General features: G+C 41.0%; 1 protein-coding gene across 3 annotated transcripts in view; it reads left to right on the top strand.

Moving 5' to 3' along the window:
* Positions 1 to 15,240, top strand: part of SFXN2 (sideroflexin 2) — a 666,316-nt gene that overhangs the window by 524,905 nt on the left and 126,171 nt on the right. The window lies entirely within an intron of this gene.

A 15,240-nucleotide genomic window follows, 5' to 3' on the forward strand; every position in this document is an offset into this window, starting at 1 on the left:
TAAAAAAATAAGTAAAAATATAAACACAATGCACCAAGGTAACACACAATAACGTTTAATGAAAACAAAAAGTAAAAGACAGAGGTGAGCTTTACAACAATAGTTGCTTCATCAGACAAAGATCAAGTGAATAGCATTGCTTAAATAGGTAAAAAAACAATTATCTCATCAATTAATAATGTCATACACCAAAAGTTATTTAAAGAGACAGTTACAACATGAGCATAGTAATGGTATGAATAAGATCTAAAATGCTGAATAAATACTGCATAAAATACATTTATTTGCATATGCATAAAATGTAATATAATAAATGTAACAATAAAAATGAACAATAAAAACTGTCAATGTCTAAGGCGTCTAGCTTTCAAGAATGGAATCAAAGAGGTGGTACCATTGAGGCCTGGGTATCTTTCTGCATTAAGTTTCAGTATCCATTTCTGTTCATGGCTCTCGGTAACATTTTCTATATCTCCACCTCTCAGATTTCTATATATGTGTTGCAAGACAAAGAATTTGAAAGAATGAGAAGAGTCTGTGCACATAACATGATTAGCAAGTGCATTTGTTTGCTTATTATTCCTAATGTCACGGATATGTTCTAAAATTCTGTCTTTAAAAAGCCTATTAGTTTTGCCAACGTAGAAGGCAGGACATTGCTGGCAAAAACAAAAGTAAATGACATCAGTAGTCTTGCAATCTGAATAAGTGTTGGAATGTAGTTTAAAATGTCTGGTTGCATGAATATATATGTTTTTACTGTAGATATATGGGCATGCACTAAATGATCTACATGGAAAAGTGCCGTGACAGGTGGAAATGCATGTAGTGTTGCGTGGTTCACTGTTGCAAAGATACTGTTTAAGTGACCTATTGTTCCTAAAGCTAAAGCGTGGAGTATTGGCAATTGTGGCATTAAGGTTAGGGACCTCTTGTAACAGATGCCAATGTCTCCTAATAACATCAGTGTATTGGTTAATGTTACCAATTGGAACACAACTCTAAAATCATTACTAGTCGGAACGACATTGTTATCAGCAGAATCATTCCTAGTAGATTTAAAGTATGGTCTACATCTGGTATGTCTCATTTGCCAAGGATTGGAAATAGTCTTATCAATGTCAGTATCATGGTAACCCCTTTCCAGAAAATCAGATTTTAAACTGTTAAGTGCAATCTCTGCATCCTCATCTTTATCATGTAGTCTTAAGGTCCTAAAGACTTGGCCTTTAAGTACATTCTTAGGTATATGTCTAGGGTGCATGCTGGATTTATGTAAAAGTGTATTCTTTCTGGTCGGTTTAAAATAAATAGTACTATTTAACTGATTTAAACTAGACCTAGTAATGTACATCAAGAAAGTTGATGTCAGTGGCAGAGATCTGGTGAGAAAATCTCAAAAAATCAGTGGTGGTGTGTAGGTATTGTAAAAATGAGGTAAAGTCCGAACCATTACCTTTCCATAACATGAAGACATCGTCTACAAAACGTACATACCATAGTACGTGTCCTAAGAAAGGATTCTTGTCAGATAGAATGTTAACTTCTTCCCAGCAAACCAAGGCAAGGTTGGCGTAGCTGTTGGCACAGGGAGTCCCCATGGCTAGAAGTTAACATTCTATCTGACAAGAATCCTTTCTTAGGACACGTACTATGGTATGTACGTTTTGTAGACGATGTCTTCATGTTATGGAAAGGTAATGGTTCGGACTTTACCTCATTTTTACAATACCTACACACCACCAAGATTTTTTCACCAGATCTCTGCCACTGACATCAACTTTCTTGATGTACACATTACTAGGTCTAGTTTAAATCAGTTAAATAGTACTATTTATTTTAAACCAACCAGAAAGAATACACTTTTACATAAATGTAGCATGCACCCTAGACATATACCTAAGAATGTACTTAAAGGCCAAGTCTTTATGACCTTAAGACTACATGATAAACATGAGGATGCAGAGATTGCACTTAACAGTTTAAAATCTGATTTTCTGGAAAGGGGTTACCATGATACTGACATTGATAAGACTATTTCCAATGCTTGGCAAATGAGACATACCAGATGCAGACCATACTTTCAATCTACTGGGAATGATTCTGCTGATAACAATGTCGTTCCGACTAGTAATGATTTTAAAGTTGTGTTCCAATTTGCCAGTAACATTAACCAATACACTGATGTTATTAGGAGACATTGGCATCTGTTACAAGAGGTCCCTAACCTTAATGCCACAATTGCCAATACTCCACGCTTTAGCTTTAGGAACAATAAGTCACTTAAACAGTATCTTTGCAACAGTGAACCACGCAACACTACATGCATTTCCACCCATCACGGCACTTTTCCATGTATATCATGTAGTGCATGCCCATATATCTACAGTAAAAACATATATATTCATTCAACCAGACATTTTAAACTACATTCCAACACTTATTTAAACTACATTCCAACACTTATTCAGATTGCAAGACTACTGACGTCATTTACTTTTGTTTTTGCCAGCAATGTCCTGCCTCCTACGTTGGCAAAACTAATAGGCTTTTTAAAAACAGAATTTTAGAACATATCCGTGACATTAGGAATAATAAGCAAACAAATGCACTTTCTAATCATTTTATGTGCACAGACTCTTCTCATTCCTTCAAATTCTTTGTCTTGCAACACATATATAGAAATCTGAGAGGTGGAGATATAGAAAATGTTACAGAGAGCCATGAACAGAAATGGATACTGAAACTTAATGCAGAAAGATACCCAGGCCTCAATGGTACCACCTCTTTGATTCCATTCTTGAAAGCTAGACGCCTTAAACATTGACAGTTTTTATTGTTCATTTTTATTTTTATTGTTACCTTTATTATATTACATTTTATGCATATGCAAATGTATTTTATGCAGTATTTATTCAGCATTTTATATCTTATTCATACCATTACTATGCTCATGTTGTAACTGTCTCTTTAAATAACTTTTGGTGTATGACATCATTAATTGATGAGATAATTGTTTTTTTACCTATTTAAGCAATGCTGTTCACTTGATCTTTGTCTGATGAAGCAACTATTGTTGCGAAAGCGCTCACCTCTGTCTTTTACTTTTTGTTTTCATTAAACGTTATTGTGTGTTACCTTGGTGCATTGTGTTTATATTTTTGATATAATCTTAACCTGCATTTTAGAAAATAGTGGGTGGGCAAAGAGTGCTATCAAAATCGCACATTAATGACTGACACACGATGTGACAGTGGTCAGACTTTTCAGGTGAAACTCGGTGTGTTATACAATCTTGTCAAGCTTTTGTAGATGATCTGTAGTTGCAAAATATCATATGGAGGAAATTAAGTGTTCAAGAAACAGTTGAAGTATGAAAAGAAGAGAGAAAATCTATTTATGTATTTAGTGAAACACTCCTTTATAAAAAAGGAAGACTAACTTCAAGAGGGAAGAAATAAAATATATTCCACCACAGACAGATAAAAAAACAAATCATATAAAACAACAAAAGCCAGGTGATAATAAACTTGTTGACCTGGCCTTTGTTGTTTTATTTTAAGAAATAAAAAATAGTTTGTGGATAAAGTGCAGGTTGTATTTCTTGTACTTTGGATTCTTTTCTGTATTATATTTCTATAGAGAACATTTGATTCAATTATTTTCTGTATTATATTTCTATAGAGAACATTTGATCTCAGAGTTCACCTTTTACTGCAGTTTATTTCCTGCGAGTTTGATATTCTATTCCATTTAGATTAATTTAGATCAGCATTTCTTTAATACAGGTAAGGCTCATTTATTGCATTCATTTTTTTTTGTAATAATTAATTTGTCAGAAAGGAGAACTGATCCAAACTGGACCTTTTTCAGATATGACCTGTTGAAAAACAAAGTATAGTGCAAAATTATAATCCTAGATTTAAAAAAATAACACAAAATTCATAGTTTCATAGCTGCAATACATAGCAAATATCTTGATATAGTGAATTTGAAATTTCACAAAGTTTAGGATAGAAAAAAAAACATTTTTAGCAATCTTTGCTGTAGCTTCTTCTTTTGTAGTTTATTTGGCAGTTTAGTAATAGAGCAATACTTTGACTATTCACATGGACAGAGCATCAGGCCACTAGGTTCAGAAACAGCTGCACTCTATACTGCTTTGAAAGAATATTGTTAGGTAGGGGTGTGACTGAAGGTCCGTCTGGAGCAATGTGAGACACAAGGTAAAGAGGTCGATCTTGGCCTCCCATTTACTTTCTTTGTGGAAGTTTGCATGATCTCCCCTGCGTCTGTATGGGGTTCTTCCCACCTCCCATAAACAGGCTGGGTGTTTCCACCTCAAGCATGGAAAGTACTGGGCTCAAACACAGTCTTCGTACTTGAACTTGAGAGACATGCCAACAGAGTACACCCAAAACTGAACTGAGTTGTGAGCAGGAGGACAGACTGTAGGTGGTGGCTAGTGGGGGGTTGTGTAGACCAACTGCCTCAGGCACTAACTGTGGTGCATAGTATCCTCTATGTAGGAGTCCTTTGTCAGGGTTATCCACTCATCAGTGTAAAAATTAGCTATAGGTGATTTGGTTACTGGAGTAACAAAGGGGTCAGTACTAGAACCAGTCCTGTTTAGTAGTAGTATGTCTGTTCTAGGTAGAAGAGTGGATAAGAGCGATATTATGTTTGCTCACAGAGCGATTTTTGTTGTGACCAGGAACAGTATGATTAAGCCTTCATTGTGACTTGGCAAATTTTGCTATGTTTGATAGTCAGCAGCTGGGCTTTAATGTAAAGAAATGGAAAGGTTATGGAGTTTATTTGTAACATGTGTGTCTGGCGGAAAAGGCATCCTGAGAGGTAGTGGATCCAGGGAAGACTGAAAGGGAAACAAGAACTGAAAGTAATTACTATGGTTAAACTCAGCCTTGCATCACAGTGTGAACAAACGATGTCAGCAGCATGCTGAGGCTTCTGGATACTGGCCAAGGCGGGTCTATATTAGCAAAGCGAAAAACCCAACGAGCGAATACCAAAACATCGACCCCTATACCGCGAACTGCGAAAATCCCGAATGCACTAAACCGCGAAAAAAAAATATCGAACTGTCATAATCAGCCAACCCTACCACCCGCTACATACTACCTACCCAAACAAAATAAATAAACCACATACATACACTAACCAAACCCTACTTCTAACCTAAACTAAAGCACCAAAACCCTACCTCCAACACTACACTAAACCCCACAAACACAGCTATCTATGCACTCTCCTTAACCCCTCCCTAACCCTAAGGTCCGTAACTACCGCACACATCCCCTACAGCCATACACCTAAACAAAATAAAAGCACCAAAACCCCACCTCCAACACTACACTAAACCTCACAAACACAACTATCTATGCACTCTCCTTAACCCCTCCCTAACCCTAAGGTCAGTAACTACCGCACACATCCATACAGGCATTCACCTAAGCAAAATAAATAATACACATGCATACACTTAAAAAAAAACCCTACATCTAACACTACACTAACTCTTACATACAGTACTTATCTGTGCACTTACCTTAACCCAAATCCTAACACTAAAGTCCTGTCTATCGCACACTTACCTTACGGAGCTGTACCGCAGATGGGCCAACCAAAACAAATCGACATTTCAAAATTCACGGTTTTGACTGTTCGGGGTTTATGTACTTCGCGCACTATGGTTCGACGTCTTCATATTCACCTAAAGGGATTTTCGATCTCGTAATAGGAACCCGGCCAAGGTTCTTTCTACCCCTATAGTGCCTTTTTTTAGGCGGTGTTCCAAAGACCAAATTACCACCCTAACAGCTACAGACAAATGCAATCTGAGGGTCATGTTGCTCAACGCTAAAAGTCTAAATCTCAAAATGCACTCGCTTGAAGCACTCCTTAAAATGGAGAATATCGATATTTGTGCTGTAAAAGAGACCTGGTTCAAGACAGCAGAAAACACCCCTGCACTACTAGGCTATAACTCATTCCACACCTTTTGGCCCCAGAACTTGGACCGAAGCTCCAAAGGTGGTGGTGTTTCCATATTCATAAAGGATGCGCACACCTCCACAATGGTACCCAACATAATGCATCAGACATACTTCAGGTGCAGCTAACATTGGGTAAGACAGCAATTCAGGTTGTAGCCTGTTATAGGTCCCCAACCATGTCCCAAGACACTCACTCCACATTCCAAAGCACCCTGTAGAATATTGGGGTCCAAACTAACACACTCATACTGGGCGACTTCAACTACCCCTCCATTAACTGGGAAAACTACTCGTGTACCAATACACTTGTCCAACATTTCCTGGAATTCATTAATTCCAATGCCCTGGACCAGCTCGTTCTTACCCCCACTACAGGTAGCAACGTCCTTGACCTGGTCATTACCATCATGGGTGACCATTGCTCTACACCAATAGTCAACTCCTCCCTAGTTAGATTTGACCACAAACTAATCACCTTGGAAATCCACATCCCTCCCACCCCCTGCAAAGGTAACTATCATGAAAAACTGATGAGGTGGCTAACTTCACAGCACCCATGCAAAGGGAGAATAGTTGTATGACTGCCAAATCATACACCAATGCATTTTACGAACACATGCACAAATGCATGTCTCTCGCCATACCCAATAGAACCAAGATGCTCTCCTCCAAAATAAGGAAGCCAATCTGGTGCTCCCCTACCATAAACAAACTCAACAACAGAAGGAGGAAACTGATGTGGAATAAGGTGTAGTCCCAAGACTGGAAAAACTCCCTTATCAGCCTCAACAAACAGTTGAGATCCCTCATAAAATCCTCTAAAGCTAGCTATGAAAACAGAATTGCAGCAGATAGTGAAGACAACCACAAGGCCTCCTATAGTTAGGTAAAGGACCTCCACGGCAATACCCAGATTTGCTCTGAGCTACTGCACAAACGTACCTCCTATACAGAGCCAACAGATATTGCCAATATACTGGCCGACAGATTCATTGCCAACCCCCCCCCCCCCAAAGGACCAGTCACAATACCAGTAGATTGCCAGGCACCCAGTATTACTGCTGCACAGGTTAAAACAGCACTGTCCAAGGCCAAGAATACAGCCTCTATGGGACCAGACAATATCCCTGGCTGTGTTCTACATGAACTACAGAGTGAACTGGCACCTCACCTGTATGCCCTGTTCAATCACAGCCTCACCTCAGGCTTTGTCCTTACTAAATGGCGCACTGCTATAGTCATCACTCTCCACAAAGGAGGAGCGACTACAGACCCTGGGAAGTATCACCCCATTAGCCTGACAAGTCTGATATGCAAAGCTATGGAATGCATCATCATGGACCTAACAAACAAGGATATAGGGAATCTCCAAACTCTGGATCCCACACAGTTTGGTTTTGTGAACAGTAGATCATGCCTGCTCAACTTGGTCAACTTCTTTGAGTCAGTCACTAGAGCTGTGGGATGAAGGCATGGTGGTTCATACAGCCTACCTTGATCTGGCCAAGGCCTTTGATACCATTCCTCACTCAGGAATCATAGAAAAACTCACTAAGCTAGGCATCAACCCCCATATCACTAGGTGGGTTGCAAACTGGCTCACAGGTAGAACCCACAGTGTAAAAGTAGCTGACTCCAAGTCAGACTGCTGACCAGTCACGAATGGAATCCCACAAGGATTGGTCCTAGGTCCTCTCCTGTTTGGTATTCTCAGACGTCCAGTCCAACACGAAGGGACTCTGGCTAACAAAGTTCACAGACTATTGCAAGTTGGGTGCCATTATGAACTCCCCAGGTGATGTTGACATCCTACAGAAAGGCCTCACTGAGACCAACAACTGGTGTCGGAACCATGGTTTTAAGCTCAATGCCAAAAAATGTCGTCATCCACTTTGGGGAAAAAGCCAGTTCCCATGGACTACCACATCGATGATAGTCCACTGAACACAGAAGGCGTTATAAGAGATCCGGGAACACAGGTTGACAGCAACCTCTCTTTTGACCACCACACTGCCACTGTGGTCAGAAAGTCCTTCTATGTGGCACATCTCATTACTAAGGGTTTTGCATCCAGGAAGAAAGAGGTCATTGTCTCCCTCTACTCTTCCCTCATTAGGCCAGTCATCGAGTACAATGCTCCATTTGGCATGTACCTCAGTAGACACCTACAACAACTGGAGGGGCTGCAAATGTACCTCACAAAGAAAATCCTAGGCCTTAAACATTTGTCCTATATGGACAGAATCAAAAAACTCCAACTATTCTCTGTGTCATATCACCTACTTAGAGGTGATCTCTGCTTGACTTATAAAGCCATGTCTGATCCATCTCTGTTAGAAATGCTACATCTAAAGAAATCCTAATCCCTTTGCACCACACACTCCAGAGACCTCAACCTCATTATCACAATCAACAGAACATGCTGGAGGGACAGGTTCATAACACAGAGACTGCCCATTCTATGGAATAGACTTCCCATACATGTCAAACAGAGCACATCACTTGGCCCTCTTCAAGAGAAATCCTGATGAGTGGATGGGAAATAGAAAATTCACCATGGGGATCACTCCAGTGGCTCTACTCGACAGAGGCACTGGAAACTAAGGTCAGGTGGTACAATGCCAGGATAATCATATGGGCTAGGCTTGTAAAAGCTCCAGGGCCATTAGTGTAGTACACACCTATGAACATGAGGAGGAAGCCAAGCCTAAAACTGGTCCTTGTGGATCTGTGCTGTACTCTGCTTAACTAATGCATGAATAAAATACATTCTACTGCACAGCACAGCACATTAAAAAGTTCACAGCTGCAGTACTGTATGCAGTTATGGAGTCTGTAAAGTGAAAAGAATATGATAGTAGCAGACACTGTGCAGTGCAGAGTAGTATAACTAATAAAGTGTATGGTATGAGGAGGATAGAAAATTATTAAAGAAGAAAGATAATGGGCATTTACAATGCATATTTTGGAGAAAAGAAAGAGCGAATCTGGCAGGATATGATGTGACCTGGACTTAACACATTGTTAAGGAATTGTTTAGTGACAAAGATGAACAGAGGAAGAAGGAACAAGGATGGTAACTGTAAAGCAGAAGATTTAAATCTGTCAGAAAAAGTGGTGTTCAAGGCAACAAGAGAGTTCAAGGGAGCTTGTACGGAAAAATGGAATGAGTTGTAGGTGCATCACAGCTGGCATCAGGTGGCATGCAGATGTGATGGAAGTTGGATTTATTCCTCCAGTTTTTGCATATCATTTAATGTATAGTGTAGAACTGGCATGTATTTATGCTACATTTGCATATATTTCTTGTGTCTTTTCTATTGTATACTTTTATAAATCATTTCTAGGTATAAAAATGAATGAAGCATTTCCACAGCCTGTCAACTTATTTTAACGACTCATTTCTTGTTCCTATCACTACATAATATCAGTTTTGTATTTTTAACATTTACTACTCAGTCTTTATGCCTGGTAAAGGACTTTAGGCCAGCAGTGTGTTTTTGAGTGTACAATGACTAGTTGGCGTCATTCGAATGTCATCAGCAAATCCCAAGACTGGGAAAGGCTTACTTCTTATTTTTGGTACATCTTTTCCTACTTTGTCTACAATGCTTAGCAAGTCATTTATACGTACAATAAAGAAGTAAGCAGCCAATAAACATCCCTGTATTACCCTTTATTTCAAATCTCTCACTTGTATATCCTTCTACAGATATTTTCACAGTACCCTAAAATGGCGCATAACCTGCTTCACTGATTGTTGTTAAGCCCTCTGTTATGCTGATTTTCCTCATGGTCAGGTAGAGTTTTCTCCTTTTAACTGAATCAGAAGCTACTTCACTGTTTGTAAATGTGGTACAATTTGTTATGTTCTATGAGTAACATATTTCTCTGTGATATGGTCAAACTTAAGATAGGCTTATGTGCTTTAGTTTAAGGCATCTTGATGTTTAGGTACAATATTCTTTCTAATGTTTCTTCAGATCATCCAGTATTAAACCGGAAAAGATCTTTAAGGAGCTATCAAGAAGTATGACGGACAGTACATCTTGGATCCTTTCCATTTTTATTTTTAGTAGGCACTATAATTCCGTGTTTCCAAGATTTAGAGAACCCAAATTTTGCAGATATTGTGTAAGTAGGTATGCTGTTATTTTTGCCCATTCCTTCTTGTGTTTACTATATCTTCTTCCTGATCTCATCGGCACTTTGTGCCTTATTCACCTTCAGCTGCCTAATGTGCTGTCTTAACTATTTCGGTAGCTACTGGAATTCCAAGCCAGACTATTTCTTTTGTAATTCCTTATCTTTGATTTTGTTTTTCCCTCATATTCCTCTTTCAGGGCTGTCCACAAAATATTTGAGCCATAACTACCTATTTATGAGTGAGTGTCTTACATTTGAACTTTGTCGAGTATAGCATACCAACTAAGTCCAAAAATGTTTAGTATCTTTTGTTGTACCCCTTCCAACTGTTCTTCCCATGCTTTTTTTTCCCTCTAATTGTGTTTTTTTTTTTCATTTTGACAAAACCCTGTACCTGTTTCTAATTTCCTTCATTTATATATAATTACTACTGTCTCTTTTTCAACCAAGTTATAAGACTTGTGCAGTGCAGCGGCTTCATTTCTCCACACTCTTTATCAAGCCATGTTTCCCTTACTTTCTCCTTTGCCATTCTTTTCCCACTATGCCACGCTATATTTGTTGAAGTTGATTCCTCAAGGAAATCCTTATTTGACCTGCCCTTGATTTTAGGTACTAGATCTCCATCTCGATCGGTTATTGTAAACATTCAGATAATTTACTGATGTCCTTCTGTTCTCATGTTGCAGTATTCCAAACCCTAGGGTTTTTCTCTCTTGCTACCCAAACATCCGGCCAGTATACAAAAGCTTCTGGTCATGGCAGAGTACATAGGATGTCTGACTTTGACTAAAGGAACGTGGGCAGTAAAAGTGACGACTGCAAGTACCAGACCTCTGGACTTCTTTGCCACCAGTCAAACATCAGCTGTTCCTGCTATACCAGCTGTTGAATCGTCCTTTCTAAGATAGGTCGGGGATGTTTTGTTCTTTTGAATCACTGTATGTTTGTGTAGGTTCGTGTCATCCAGGAAGGGAAAGTGTAGGTCTGGTTATCAGGTCCTCCATAAAGATGCAGACAAGCTTTGCCTTTTTTTGCTTAGGGCCTACGCACAATCATAAGTCTTGCTCCATCTCCTTCATTCCAAAAACCTTATGCAGCTGTCTGTACACGTTGAATATTTACCTGGAAAATCAGCACCTTAAGCACTTAATTTTAGCTGTAGAGGGGCCGTCTGGTCAACCTGTCACTATAGAGGAAGGCCAAAGTTCCTAGGCCTGAATCCGTTGTTGCACCTTGTCCACCCGACATCCATCCTGTGGCCAATGTTAACCTGAAGGAATGATTGGTCACTGCCGATATGGGTACAGTGAGTACCACTGGGGAAGCAGCAAAACCCAAAGCAGAAGGCATGTCCTCGGAGGTAACGCAGATGTCAGCTACCAATGGTGAGGGGGAACCTTGGCCTTAGATTCTTCTCAAGCTGAAGTAGAGGACTCCTCTGATTCCTCTTCTTCAGAGGACTCTCTATCTTTCCCAGTTACCATACACCCTTGGTTATGCCCTCCCAGAGGAAGATTCTGCAGAAACTGATTCTCCAGGTGAGGATCTCACCTTTGGGGAGACCATTTCCAAAATGAGGGAGTATTTCAAATAGGACTCCTCTGAGATGTTGGAAGTTCAGAAAATACACTATGAACTCCTTCAGATGGACACACCTGCTCCTTTAGGTATACCCCCCAGTCCTGTTAGCTTTTCTGAATGCATTTAATGCAGCATCTGTTAATCCTGACTCTCAGATCCCTGCACCTCGAAGGCTTGACAGACTTTACAAGGTCCCTGAGGTGGCCAAATTCCTTATTAAGTGTCCGGCAGCAGACCCTGGCACATCAGTTTATACTGATAAGGCCTCAAAGCTGCTTCCATCCACCTCATTTCCCTCCACATATAAAGACAGCAAGGTCATGGAGTGCCTTGGTAAAACGGTTTATACCTCAGCTACCTTGGCATTCAGGGCAGTAAATTATTAAACCCATATGTCTAAATATGCCCTAGCCCTTTTAGAACAAGCCACTAAACTTATGGACGATATCCCAGATTCTCCTGCCAAGACACAATTATCCAGCCTTATTTCTCTCTCTTCTCAGGTCACTAGACATTCCATTAGGTGCAGCAGTGATGCAGCTGAAGCTTCTGCCAGATCTGCTGCATCTGTCTCAGTCCTGAGAAGATATTCCTGGCTACGGTTACAGTCCTTACGTGATGATATTAGGGTAAAACTATTGGATGCACCTCTGGATAACTCTGCCCTCTTTGGGGCAAAGGTGTCTGAGTTGTTCAAAACTCTGCAACAGAAGGGGATGGAGTTACATGACCTGAAGCACCTGTTTATTTATTCTATCCCCAAATTCCACAGGAATTACACCTCAAAAACTCAATTAATAAGGAAATACTCTGCTCCTCCTCCATCCAGGAGCAAAAAAGAGTGCCAGGAAGCAGCAAACCCCCCAAGGCCTGCTCAAACTCCTGCCCAGTCAGTTTCAGGACAGGTCAGGTAGTCTGTGACTACTTGCCATTACTGCAAAAACCTCTCGACTCCATCCCCCTATCCCTAAGGCTCTCTCACTGTCTCCCTGTTTGGAAAATCATTACCACAGACAGGTGGCTCTTATACATCATAGAAAAGGGTTATTTCATGACCTGGATTACAACACCCACCTTGAGGGGCATTCCACAGCCCCCCAAAGAACAGCTCCCCCTTTTTCAGCCAGTAATAGTCTTTTGGCCCAAGAAACAATTCACTTTCTCCCTATGACAGAAAAGGGAAAGGGTTTGTATTCCAGACTCTTCCTAGTCCCAAGAATAGATGGTCCCTAGAGACCAATCCTAGACCTTTCCCACCTCAGTCTGTGCCTGCAAGTACCCTCCTTTCGTATGCTCACTCTGCAGACCCTCTTTCCTTTAATTTCTTCTCAGGGATGCTTGGCCACCTTGAACATCAAGGATGCCTATCTGCACATCCCCATAAAAATCAAGTCCAGGAGATAACCTATGCTTCTCTGTGGGCTGCTCACATTTTCAGTTATCTGCCTTGCCCTTTGGACTTTCTACAGCACCAAGGGTCTTCACCAAGTGCTTGGCACCAGTGGTGGCCTTCTACAGGACTCAAGGGATCCAAATATTCCCTTACTTAGATGACCACCTCATCCAATCATATTGCCCAGAATCCCTGCAACACCATCTACAAACATTAATATCACTCCGGCAAGCACTGGGTTTCAAGATAAACTACCCCAAGTCCAACATTAACCCCTCTCAGGACCAAATATTCGTGGGGTGCAGGATAAGGACGGATGTCATGAGGGCTTTTCTGCCACCTCAAAAGGTGGACAGCTTAAGCCAGTACCTGTTCACTGTCCTTCAAGCCACAACCTTGGTGCCTTGCTCCTTGCTGCCTCACTCTACTCTCTTTTCCACATCTACCTGTAAGATGGGCTCCTTTCTCCATTTTTTTTATTATAGGTTTGGTGGACTGCACAGGAACCCACTGTGTAAAATAGAAAATTTGTACTCGTCTCTATACTGGTATGATTGTTTGCTTCCCTCTGAGCCTGATGCATTTGCACACACACAACTGTATTTGCACTGTGTGTAACTTGTATATATGTATGATCTACCTTCTTGGACTTAATGACTGTACAATTCTGTAAACTTGTAATGTATTTGTATATCTTCTATTTTGGAGCTTTTCTCCTCGGGTCTCCTCTGAAAAACGGCCCAAAAGCCCAGCAGGGCCAACCCGGTTAACAAATGTCAATAAATAAACCTTGACTGCCAGGCAGTACCTCAAACTCCTGGGTCAAATGGCATCGACCATTCCCATGTTGCCATTGACAAAGTTCCACATGAGAAAGTTACAGTGGTACCTCTGGTCTGTATGGACACAGCACTCTCATCCTCTAGAGTACAAAATCCCCTTACTACCTTGCCTCAGGAAAGAGATTCAGTGGGAGCCAAATCAACTGAACTGCAACCCAGGACTCCCCTTGCAGGCTCCCTTGCTAGTACAGGAGATGTACATGGATGCCTTGGGTCTGGGATGGGGAGTACCTCTGGTTTCCTTAAGAGTCCAGGGCACTTGGCAAGTCATCAGACAGGAACATATCAATATCAGAGAAGTGAGAGCAATTCTTCTGGTCCTGAAGGCCTTCCAACATGCACTGAAGCAGGTCCCACTAAAATTGTTCACAGACAACACTACAGTTCTTTGGTATGTGAACAAGTGGGGGGAACAAAATCCAATTTGCTATGCAGAATAGCTCTCCTAGTGTGGGAGCCTGCCACAAAACTGGGAGTCACTCTACAGGCAGTATAATCCCTTCAGAGCAGAACACCCAGGCAGACACTTTGAGCATGTCCATGTCACAGTCCCATGAATGGATGCTTCACAGGGATGTGTTCCTGGACATAACCCACAAATGGGATACATCTCAGATAGGTCTGTTTTCCTCCACTATGCACAGACAACTTCTATCCTTTTGCACCAGGCTACCCAGTCCTATATCAAGAGCAACGGATGCCTTCTCAATCTCTTGGAAGGGGATGTTTCTGTATGCATTCCCCCCTTCCCACTTCTTCAGAAGGTCCTACTGAATATCCAGCAGGATAAACCAGAAATCTTGTTGGTGACTCCCTTTTGGTTGGGACAGCATTCCCCCTCCTTCTGCATTTAGCCAGGGGAAATCACCACAATTTACCTCGCAGAGTGGACCTACTCACACTGAATAAGGGATCCCTAATCCATGCCCACCATCAATCTATGAACCTTATCCCATGGGTGATAGAATTCTGACCTCTTACAAACACCTTTACAATGAGGATGTGCTCACAGTCCTGCAGTAGGCCAGGAATCCTAACACTAGGCAATCTTACATATCCAAATGGAAAAGATTCTCCGTATAGTGTCTACAAAGACAATTAGACCCTTTTCGTGATGATGACCCTTGGTATTGTCATACCTATGTGAACTCTTGCAGACAGAGCTGGTGTACTCCTCTGTTAAAGCCCACCTTGCTACTATATCTGCTTGTCTGCCTCTGGCCCCCCCCTTTGACATCTTGATTACCTGCAATGTTAT

The sequence above is a fragment of the Protopterus annectens genome, chromosome 14.part0 (genome assembly GCF_019279795.1).
Source record: "Protopterus annectens isolate FY-2018-M chromosome 14.part0, PAN1.0, whole genome shotgun sequence".
NCBI classification, from domain to species: Eukaryota; Metazoa; Chordata; order Ceratodontiformes; family Protopteridae; genus Protopterus; species Protopterus annectens.